The sequence below is a fragment of the Scyliorhinus torazame genome, chromosome 12 (assembly GCF_047496885.1).
Source record: "Scyliorhinus torazame isolate Kashiwa2021f chromosome 12, sScyTor2.1, whole genome shotgun sequence".
Lineage (NCBI taxonomy): Eukaryota > Metazoa > Chordata > Chondrichthyes > Carcharhiniformes > Scyliorhinidae > Scyliorhinus > Scyliorhinus torazame.
Genome location: NC_092718.1, coordinates 214,307,000 through 214,317,249, shown reverse-complemented (window position 1 = coordinate 214,317,249; position 10,250 = coordinate 214,307,000).

Below are 10,250 nucleotides of genomic sequence, written 5' to 3'. Positions count from 1 at the left end.
GCTCCTCAATACTACTTCAGGTGTTGTCTGTAATAACCTATTAGATAATGGTGATTTGTGGCAGATTACTCCAATCAATAGCTGTTATTCCATTACACTGAAACTGCCCAAATGCAACAGGCAATTATAGAATTCCTTTTTAAATTTCAAATTAATTCAGTGTGGCCATTCCATCTAACTGCACATTTGTAGAGGTGCACAGGGAGAACATGCAAACTCCACACAGACAGTGACCCGGGGCCATCAAACCTGGGTCCCTGGGCACGGTGAGGCAGCAGTGCTAACCACTGCAGCATGCTGCCCTCAATTATAGAATTCCAGTCCAGTGACACCACAGATATTCTGGATTAGATGACTATCAGACTAATCTTGCATGGCTACGCTTCAACAATGGTGTCCAATCAACACTAGCTCTAATCAGTTTGAAGCCAAAAAGATTTTTTATAGGGAACTACTGTAATTTACTGGTTCACTTATGTGAAAGGCTCCCTGGTTCAGTGGTTTGACTCATGTAAAAAGAATCCCTGGTTCAAAACAGGGCAGAAACATGGTGAAAGCTCAGAACTCCACACTTGGGCTATTAGTCCTAGGAGTTACAAAAGGAAATGAAGTCAACACAAACCAGCATTTTACAAAAGCAACACTCACTTGAATTGTGCTTAATAGTGCATGAATTACTAGCTCAACACAAACAAAGCCAATACAAGATTGCACAAAAATGGAGGAACAATGCATGGGTGAAAACAGGAGGTTCTTTTTTTTTTTTAATTTAAAGTACCTAATTATTTTTCCAATAAGCCACCTAACCTGCACATCTTTGGGTTGTGGGGGTGAAACCCACGCAAACAGGGAGAACGTCAGTGATCCAGGGCTGGGGTTGAACCCAGGTATCTCAGCTTTGAGAGGCAGCAGTGCTAACCACTGTACCACCATGTCATCCCTAGTCAGAAGGTGCTAAACCAGGATCTGTGGGTCAGATTTAGGGTCACAAGCAGACATTGTAATGGTGGTTGGACCCATATTGCAGGAGACAATTTGACTTCATTCATTTTGGAGATTTGGGTGTTGCTGGCTGGGCCAGCAATTATTGCCTTCTACTTATGGAAAGTCAACTGGTCTTGCTCAGATCACAGCTCAACTATCTCAAGTACAAAAAAAAAAGTTAAATATTGTGCAAAAAATTCAGTTTAAAAAAGGTTGCAGAATTGAAGTTATGCACTACAGCCAAATTAGTCTGATGATTTACTGATCCGCCACCCACACATCTTTCCCCATAATGGCCAATGTGTTTCTTGTATGGAATGAACTGGCCAGTGCCAAACTGGCAGTGACTTCTAGGCAATAGAGTTACATAAATGGCCAATTTCCTCCATTTGCACAAGAGGGGGTCTTGCAGGAAAAAGTGGGCAACAGGGTGGCTGTGGTTAGATAGGAGTCAGTCAACCTGTGGAACCCCCAAAGGAGTGACAAATACAGGACAGTTATTAACATACAATGCAAGGAGGAAGTCTAAAAACAGGTGGTATTCACCACCATCATTTAGGGAGAGTTGATGCATTAAGGAAGATATGATGAGGTGAAGAGCAGCCTTGGAGCAAAACAGCATGAGATTCTAAGCAGCTGTGAAAATAGACTTTTTTGGAAAGCAGGATTGAACCCCATTATAATTTTGCCTGCTTCTTGCACCCATTTTTTTTGTTTTAATAAAATTTGAGTACCCAATTCATTTTACCAATTAAGGGGCAGTCCAGCATGGCCAATTCACCTACCCTGCACATCTTTGGGTTGTGTGGGGGGGCAGGGCAAAACCCACACAAACACGGAGAATGTGCAAACTCCACACAGACAATGACCCAGAGCAGGGATTGAACCTGGGGCCTCGGCGCCATTCTTTTAACCATTTTAAGCCAGGATCGAACCTGGGACCTGAGCACGTTCTTTTAACCATTTTAAATAGTAGAGTAGCATTTGGATTGCATCATAAAGATCTTAAAAGACAACGTTGGAAATTGAAGCTGGGCTAAACAGGAAGTCTACCAAACCCATAATTTTGTTTCCCTACAAACGATTGGAGCTAGGCAGTTGGGCAGATTTGGACAAACTAAAAGGACTGAAAATATTTGTGTAAATATACCAGGAAACAACTTCAGCCATAGAACATGGTTATGACTGGAAGCATCAAGGGCAGCATGGTGGCACAGTGAGTTAGTCCTGCTGGCTCATGGCAACGAGGTCCCAGTTCGATCCCAGCTCAGGGCCACTGTGGGTGTGGAGTTTGCACATTCTCCCCGTGTCTGCATGGGTTTTGCCCCCCACAACCCAAAGATGTGCAAGTTAGGTGAATTGGCCATGCTAAAATTCAGGGGGGAAAATTGGGTACTCAAATTTATTTTAATAAAATCACCAGTCAGTGCTCCTCAAGCAGAGAGCAGCCTATGGCAGCTTTTATACATCTGGTACATCAAGATCCACAAATACCCGATTCAGGTTTGAAGTTGATATCAGCCTTTGCCTATTGTGAAATGAGAGAAACAGACAATGACCTTGACAGTCTCAAACACTTTTGCTTAGACAAAAGTTGCTTTTTGCCGAAGATTATTGGCAGAATGAAGCTGCAACGTCACATTTTACAATGTCAGCTCTTAGTCAGGGGTGTTAGTGCAGCTGTCAGTTTCCCCCATAAAGGTGGTTGGGGGGGGGGGGGGGGGCGAAAGAGACAAGAGGTTTAATTTTGAAGCTGTAGATGGTCCATGGACAACTGAAATGGAGGTATCATTTGGGCCCAGTGTAATTAGTGTATTATCTCACATGTTTCTCCTCTTTCTCACCCCCACTCTCTTCTTCCCCCCCCCCCTCCCCCCCCCCCCCCCCCCCGCCCCCCCCAGCTCAAGCCAATTTGAAATTGACCAAAATGTACAAATGCCCAAGGAGTTCTACTTGTGGAAAAACATTTGTACACCATTCAAATGAAGAGATCATGTCAGATTGGGGCAGTATGCGATCTTAAATCAAAGTAGGTGGCCAGCTGGAAATTTTGCTCAGAAAAAGCAATCAGACTAAATTTGCAGCACAAAAAAGTCAATTGTCACCTACAGCAGCAACGTGACCCGGGTTAAACAAAGCAACTTTGCACTGCAAGAGGGCCCAAAGTGCTCAATGGCCTGCTTCAGTTGGTTGTCTAAACCAATACAGTCATTCAAACGTTGGATTCTAAAAGCACCATCTCCTTAAATACCTCATCTTGCAGACTGACTTTATTTTAAAGAACCAGCATACAAGCATGCCCATGACTGCTTTTAGCCAGTGGGTGACCAGCAAGGCTAACTGAATTGGATAGCATAATATCAAAGTAATAAAATGCTGAAAATACAGGACTGGCAGCATTTGACATCTCTTCAGATGCTGCTAGGTTGGTGCTGGAAATAGATTTATATCATGCTCCAAGGTAGTTAAAGTATTTTTCCATGTACAGTCCAGTCAGATCAATCCATACAGGAACATAGGACACATGATAAATACACAATGCATTTTATAATTCAACACTTGGGTGGGCATCATTTACAATCAAAATCATAGAGTTTATAGTGCAGAAGGAGGCCATTCGGCCCAGGTCTGCACTGGCCCTTCGAAAGAGCATCCCATTTAAACCCACACTTCCAACCAATCCCTGTAATCCAATAATCCCACCTAACCATTTTGGGTACGAAGGGCAATTTAGCATGGCCAATCCACCTAACCAATCTTTGGACTGTGGGAGGAAACCGGAGCACCTGGAGGAAACCCACAGACACGAGGGAGAACGTGCAGACTCTGCACAAGACAGCCGGGTTGAAATGTATGAACTTCCTGCAGGAAGCAAGCCAAGATAGAAGCCACCCCATTCCCCATCACGGAAATGCACTCCTGGCCAGCCACAATTTGATCACCCTAAACTCTGTTCCAGATCAAGTCCTGTTCATGACCGAGCTTACCAACCTACAGTGTCAGATCCATTGAAAATGCTCATCCTGGTTCTCAAATCCTTACAGGGCCTCATTCCTCTGCAACCTTACAACCCTGCCAAACATAAGCAATCTAATGGTTTTGCTGAAGAATCCCATTTGAAATGCTACCACCATTGGTGCTGCAGCAGCCTTAAACCAAACTCTGGAATTCACTCAAAGTCTCTGCCTCTACCCTTTTGAACATCTCTATGATTTATGCTAAATTTCCTGTGAGGCACCTTGGAAGGTGATATAATGCCAGTGTTGTTCATGCTGTTGTAGAAGCCATGCAGAGGGTTCTAGGAAAATTATATTGAAGCAAGAAATGCTTGGAGGGGAGACACCGGTGCTTTGTGGCAATGTAAAATAATTTTTGTTTTTTATAAATTTAGAGTACCCAATTCATTTTTTCCATTTAAAGGGGGCAATTTTGCATGGCCAATCCACCTAGCCTGCACATCTTTGGGTTGTGGAGGCAAAACGCACGCGAACACAGGAAGAATGTGCAAACTCCAGTGGCCCAGAGCCGGGATCGAACCTGGGATCTCAACTCTTGAGGCAGCAGGGCTAACCCACTGCGCATTTTAACAGCAAAAAAGATACATAACAAGGGAAAATATAAACAGTGCAAATTCCACCTCCCTCGCTCACAGGTCTTGCCATTACTTACCCCCCTATCCTAACCCCCCCCTTTCTGCTGACGATTAGTTCTCTGCAAGGAAGTGGACGAATAGTTGTCACCTCCAGGTGAACCCCAGCAGAGGCCCTCTCATGGAGAACTTAATTTTCTCCAGGCAGAGAAAGCCTGCCATGTCTGAAAGGCGGGTCTCCGATTTCAGGGGCTTAGAGTCCCTCCATGCCAGCAATATGCGCCCTCCGGGCTACCAGGGAAGCAAAGGCCAGAACGGCTGCTTCTTTCCCCTCCTGGATTCCCAGGTTCACCCTCGCCCTCATTTAATACTGTGGACATGGCATCAGCGAAACCCTGCCAAAGTCCCTTCGGTTTTGGACATGCCCAGAACATATGGACATGGTTTGCTGCCCCCCCCCCACCCCCCCGCACAGCTATCCTCCACCCCAAAGAATCTGCTCATCCAGGCCAGTCACGTGAGCCCGGTGAACAACCTTAATTGGATCAGGCTGAGCCTGGCACATGTTGTGGTCACGTTGACCCTACCCAGCACGTCCACCCAGAGGCCCCTCCTCTCCCCCACCTCCTCCTCCCACTTTGCTTCAGCTCCTCCAACCCATAAGCTCTTCTGAAACGCTCCCCTCCCACTTCGCTTCAGCTCCTCCAAACCCATAAGCTCTTCTGAAACGCTCCCCTCCCACTTCGCTTCAGCTCCTCCAAACCCATAAGCTCTTCCGAAACGCTCCCCTCACCTATCCATCCTCTAGAGTCCACCCTATCCAGAATCCCCCTAGCGGCAGGAATGGGAAGGTTGGTACCCGCTTCTGCAGAAAGTCCCCGTACCTGTAAATATCAGAATTCATTTCCCCCAGCCAATGCAAACTTCTCCAGTGCCCTCGTACTCTGGAAGCTTCCTTCCAAGAACAAGTCCACCATCCTCTCAATCCCCGCTCTCCACCAAATTCAGACCCCCCCCCCCAATCCATCCACCCCAGGGCAACCCTGATCCCCTTAGCAATCAAGAACCTATCCATCGCCGTCTTAAAGACATTTGGCCTCCACAGACTTCTGTGGCAAAGAGTTCCACAGATTCAGCATCCTCTGGCTGAAGAAATTGCTCCTCATCCGTTTTAAGGATAGTTCCTTTTAGTCAGACATTGTGTCCTCTGCTTCCACATCCACTATCCAGGCCTCAGTATCCTGTAAGTTTCATAAGATCCCCCACCTCATCCTTCCAAACTCCACCGAGTACAGACCCAGAGTCCTCAACCGTCCCTCAATACTAGGACTTAATAATTCAAGAATTTTATGTGAATTCAAATTCCACCAGGATTTGAACAGCATCCCCAGAGCATTACATCTGAATCACTGGATTATTAGTCCAGTGACAATACCATTACTCCACTGCCTCCCCTTACTGCTCCCAAAGAAAATAAACGGTTCAAAAAAGTTAAGCCAACACATGCACCAACTGTAGCTGGAAGATTCAAAAATCAGTATGCAGGCAGCCGATTTGCAATTATCCCTACTGCACAGGTTGAGCCGGTCGATGTGCCTTTTACTGAAGAAAGGAAACTGGTTTATTCGAATTCTAGAGCCCTGGTTTGATTTCAAAGAACTAGTGCCAACCAGATAAATAGTGCAACAGTGCCAATATATAGTGCAACAGTGCCAATATAAAGAGCTAGTCAGTAAATACTACAACCAACCAATGAGGAACCAAAACAAAGCATACAGCTGGAAACATTAATACTGCATTTGCACTCCAACAACACAGGAAGTGGAGTCATTTAAAAATTCACTGTTTCTTCAGTGCTAGACACTTACCGAAGTGGATGGGTTTGACAAGAAGCCAGTTTATGTTTAAATCAGATTTGTCAATGTTGGTGTAACATAGTCACAATTGAGTGAATGAGGAAATATATTGGTAGTTGATGTAGTTTCAAATTTAATTACTACATGTCCATTTCAAAGCTGCTGGAGGATTTAAATCATTTTGTAAACCATCTGAAAAGTTAGGAAAACTTTCCCAACAGATATAGTTTGCAACTTCCCTTCCAGAATGAGTTTCTGGCCACAAAGACCCCCCCCCCCCCCCATTTCCATATTTGCAACATCACACAATTTTGGGCCTGCCTCATGCTTGTTACTTGAACTTTGGCTATTTGTTTTACATTGCATAATTGGATGACATTGTTCATTTCCCCAACCTACAATGGGTCCTGGTGATATTAAAATGCTGATATCCTCTATTACCTCATAACAGGAGCCACTTGTGCTCCTTTAATTCTTGCACATCTGTTTTTCATACCTCCAGGGCCATATGCTCTGGAATTCCCTCAACTTTGCCTCCCTCAAAACCATCTCTTAAAACTTTTGGCCTTCACTGTGGATCGCATTAAATTTTTGCTCAGTGACATTATATAGCATCACACCTACACCAAGTTTGAATCAATTCAAATGCATGCTACATGACCCACTAGGGCAACAAAATGCAAGGGTTTATCTGTGGCAAGTACTGACACTTCCACATGGTTATCTTATCAACTGTCATTAGCATCAGTTTTTCTAATTACCTGCAGATGGTCATAACAGTCGTGACAGCATACATTTTAAATAAAGGGATGGTGCATTTGGGCCAATTTGGGGGGGGGGGGGGGGGGGGGGGGGGGGGGGGGGGGGGGGGGGGGGGGGGGGGGGGGGGGGGGGGAGGGAAGGGGAGAAGGAGGGGAAGCCAAAAACAGGAAGATTGCAAGCTTGCACTAATAAAACTGCCAATACTATTAATGCAGCAAAAATATATTTCACAATATAGAAGCTGACCCAGACCAGGAATTGATCAAGACACACCAAGCTTGAAATGCAGGCATGATGAAGGCCATCAATAGTACAGTGAAGCAAGACAAACTGCATGGCAGGAAGCTGCTGGCTGAAGCACAAAGCTATCGGAGAATTGGAAGGTTGGTTTTTAAAAACGGTCATTTACTGAGTGGGGTTACAAAGAATCAAATTACGATTCAGTAATAATTGATACATTAGGACAATGTGTGGCTGGAAAATCAGAGTTGACAGATACAATATATAGTCAGGTGAGTCAGTCTTTGCGGAGTGACTATGGCGATTGCAGAAATGTAAAGGAAATAGAAAGGTGTTTTTTTGGGGTAGGGCAAAATACAACAGCTTTGCCAATGTTTAGTTACAAAACATTGCAGCCCATCCACAGTTGATGCTAAATCAACCAGTCCCAACAGTCAAGTGCAAACATCCCTCTTCCTGCCAGCCACAATTAGTTCAACTGATTACAATCATTTGATACAGTACAATTACATTGTGTTAGCATGAAGCTCAGGTATAAGTACCAGAATTCAATGTTACATTTGGAACACTATTGTTCATGCCATACTTTATTAAAAAGGTATTTTCAGTGAAGAATAACCATCAAAATTAACCAGATTTCAATCAACCATTTAAAGCAGTTTTTTTAAATAAATGGCTAAGCAATGGACACTTTGAAGCCAGCAAATTACTTCACTAAAAAACTGTTTGATCAGGCATCAAGGGTCACCTGCTTACAGCAGTGATTCGCTTCATTACTTGCATTAATTAGCAGTGTTCCTAGATCAGCAGACATTGCTTTGCTAGTTGGTACTAGGTACTAACATGGTGAAATTCTGTTGGGCCCTGAATTGGCACCTCAATGTTGAGACAAGAGGCAAATTTTTAGGCTACAAAGTTTCAGGGTTCAGACAGTGATCAGCCTATATCCCAAAATCAAAAGCTATTCAAGGCAGCACAGCTGGTTTGCACTAACACTGCTACAGGTCATTAAATTGATTCTGGTCCGATGATTGTGGATTTGCATACTCAGATACACAAGAGGAATCATTGATAGGCTGCCAGCTGGAACAATTGAGCTTTAGTGCAGCATACCTGTACAGGGGAAACCAAATGACAGTTGTAGGTTGACATTTTGCTTAATTTACCAAGGGTTCTCAATATGCCCCCTCCTCCTGTAACAAGTCTAATTATTGTGTTAGGGACTGGCACACCCTCAGCTAGGAAATCACTAATTACAACAGAGGTCACAAAAATGCATACATTTAAACATTCCAACCAAATTTGAGATCATTTACTTAGATTAAAATTTCCATTTCTGCAGTTAGAATGGAAATTATACAGTGTTCTGTATGTACTGGCATATTAATTTCATAAATGTATAATTACAGATACACCATAGAAAGGCATCCCATTTGGCTGCATCACAGCCTGGTATGGCAACTGCTCAGCCCACAAGAAACTGTTGTAAACACAGTCCAGTCCATCACACGAACCTGCCTACCATACATTGACTCCATCTACAATTTCTGCTGCCTGGGGAAAGCAGACAGCACAATCAATCCACCCGGCTTACTCACTCTTCCATCGGGCAAGAGATACAACAAAATGAGCACGCACGAACAGACTCAAAAACAGCCTCTTCCCCGCTGTTACCAGACTCTTAAACAACCCCCGTATGGACAGACCTCATTAACACTACACCCCTGTATACTTCACCCAATGCCAGTGTTATGTAGTTACATTGTATAGCTGTATAGCCCTATTATGTATTTCCTTTTCATGTACTTGATGATCAGTTGAACTGCTCGCAGAAAAACACTTGTCACTGTACCTTGGTACACTCACAATAAACAAAATCAATCCAAACTAAATAATCAATACTGCATTAACTTCATTGCAGTGTTAATGTAGCCTACTTGTGACAGAGACTACCCAGCCACCAACTTACAGCAAAGGAGTGAAGAGCATGCATGGCCCAACTCATTAACAGCTGCATGGATTTTGCAACCAAAAGTGACTACCAAGTCTAGTGTAATTCTCTAATACCACCACCCCACACCTGGTACAATCCTAATAACCCCTCCACACATAGCCCTTTGGACCTAGACAGAAAGTTGCACAAGTCCCAGAGCTAATAAACCAGCATATAGTTTTTTGGCTTGCATTTGAAAAAATATATTTGTCAAATGGTCACAAAAAAGAAAAAAAATCATGGCATGCAAGCACAGGGACTCTAAACAATGGAGTACAAAGTTCTTAGTAAAGGACATTACATATTAAAGCAACAGGTCAACCAGAATATATTTTTCACCAAGGTTGAAGAGAGTTAAAATGTCACTGACCAGTTGGTCAGAGATAACCCAATGACAAATTAGCAAGTATCAGCATCACTACAGATGCACACAAAGCTGGAAATTCAAACATTTGATTACCCACACTTCAAACAGAAAGACATCAATTTAGCCAGGAAGTGTCTCTTTTTCTAAAATTTTAAAAGTACCCAATTCTCACCCAATTAAAGGAGCAATTTAGCAAGGCCAATCCACCTACCCTGCACATCTTGAATTTGTGGGGGTGAGACCCATTCAGACACAGGGCGAATGTGCAAACTCCACACAGGCAGTGACCCAGGATCAAACCCAGGTCCTTAGCACCATGAAGCAGAGTGTTAACCACTGCACCACCATGCTGCCCTATTGCAGAATTATAATGTCCTTTGCCTACCACCTTACACAAAATTAAGAGTATGATTACACAGGTAGCAAAATAGCAGCAAGTCAAACACTTCCACCTACATG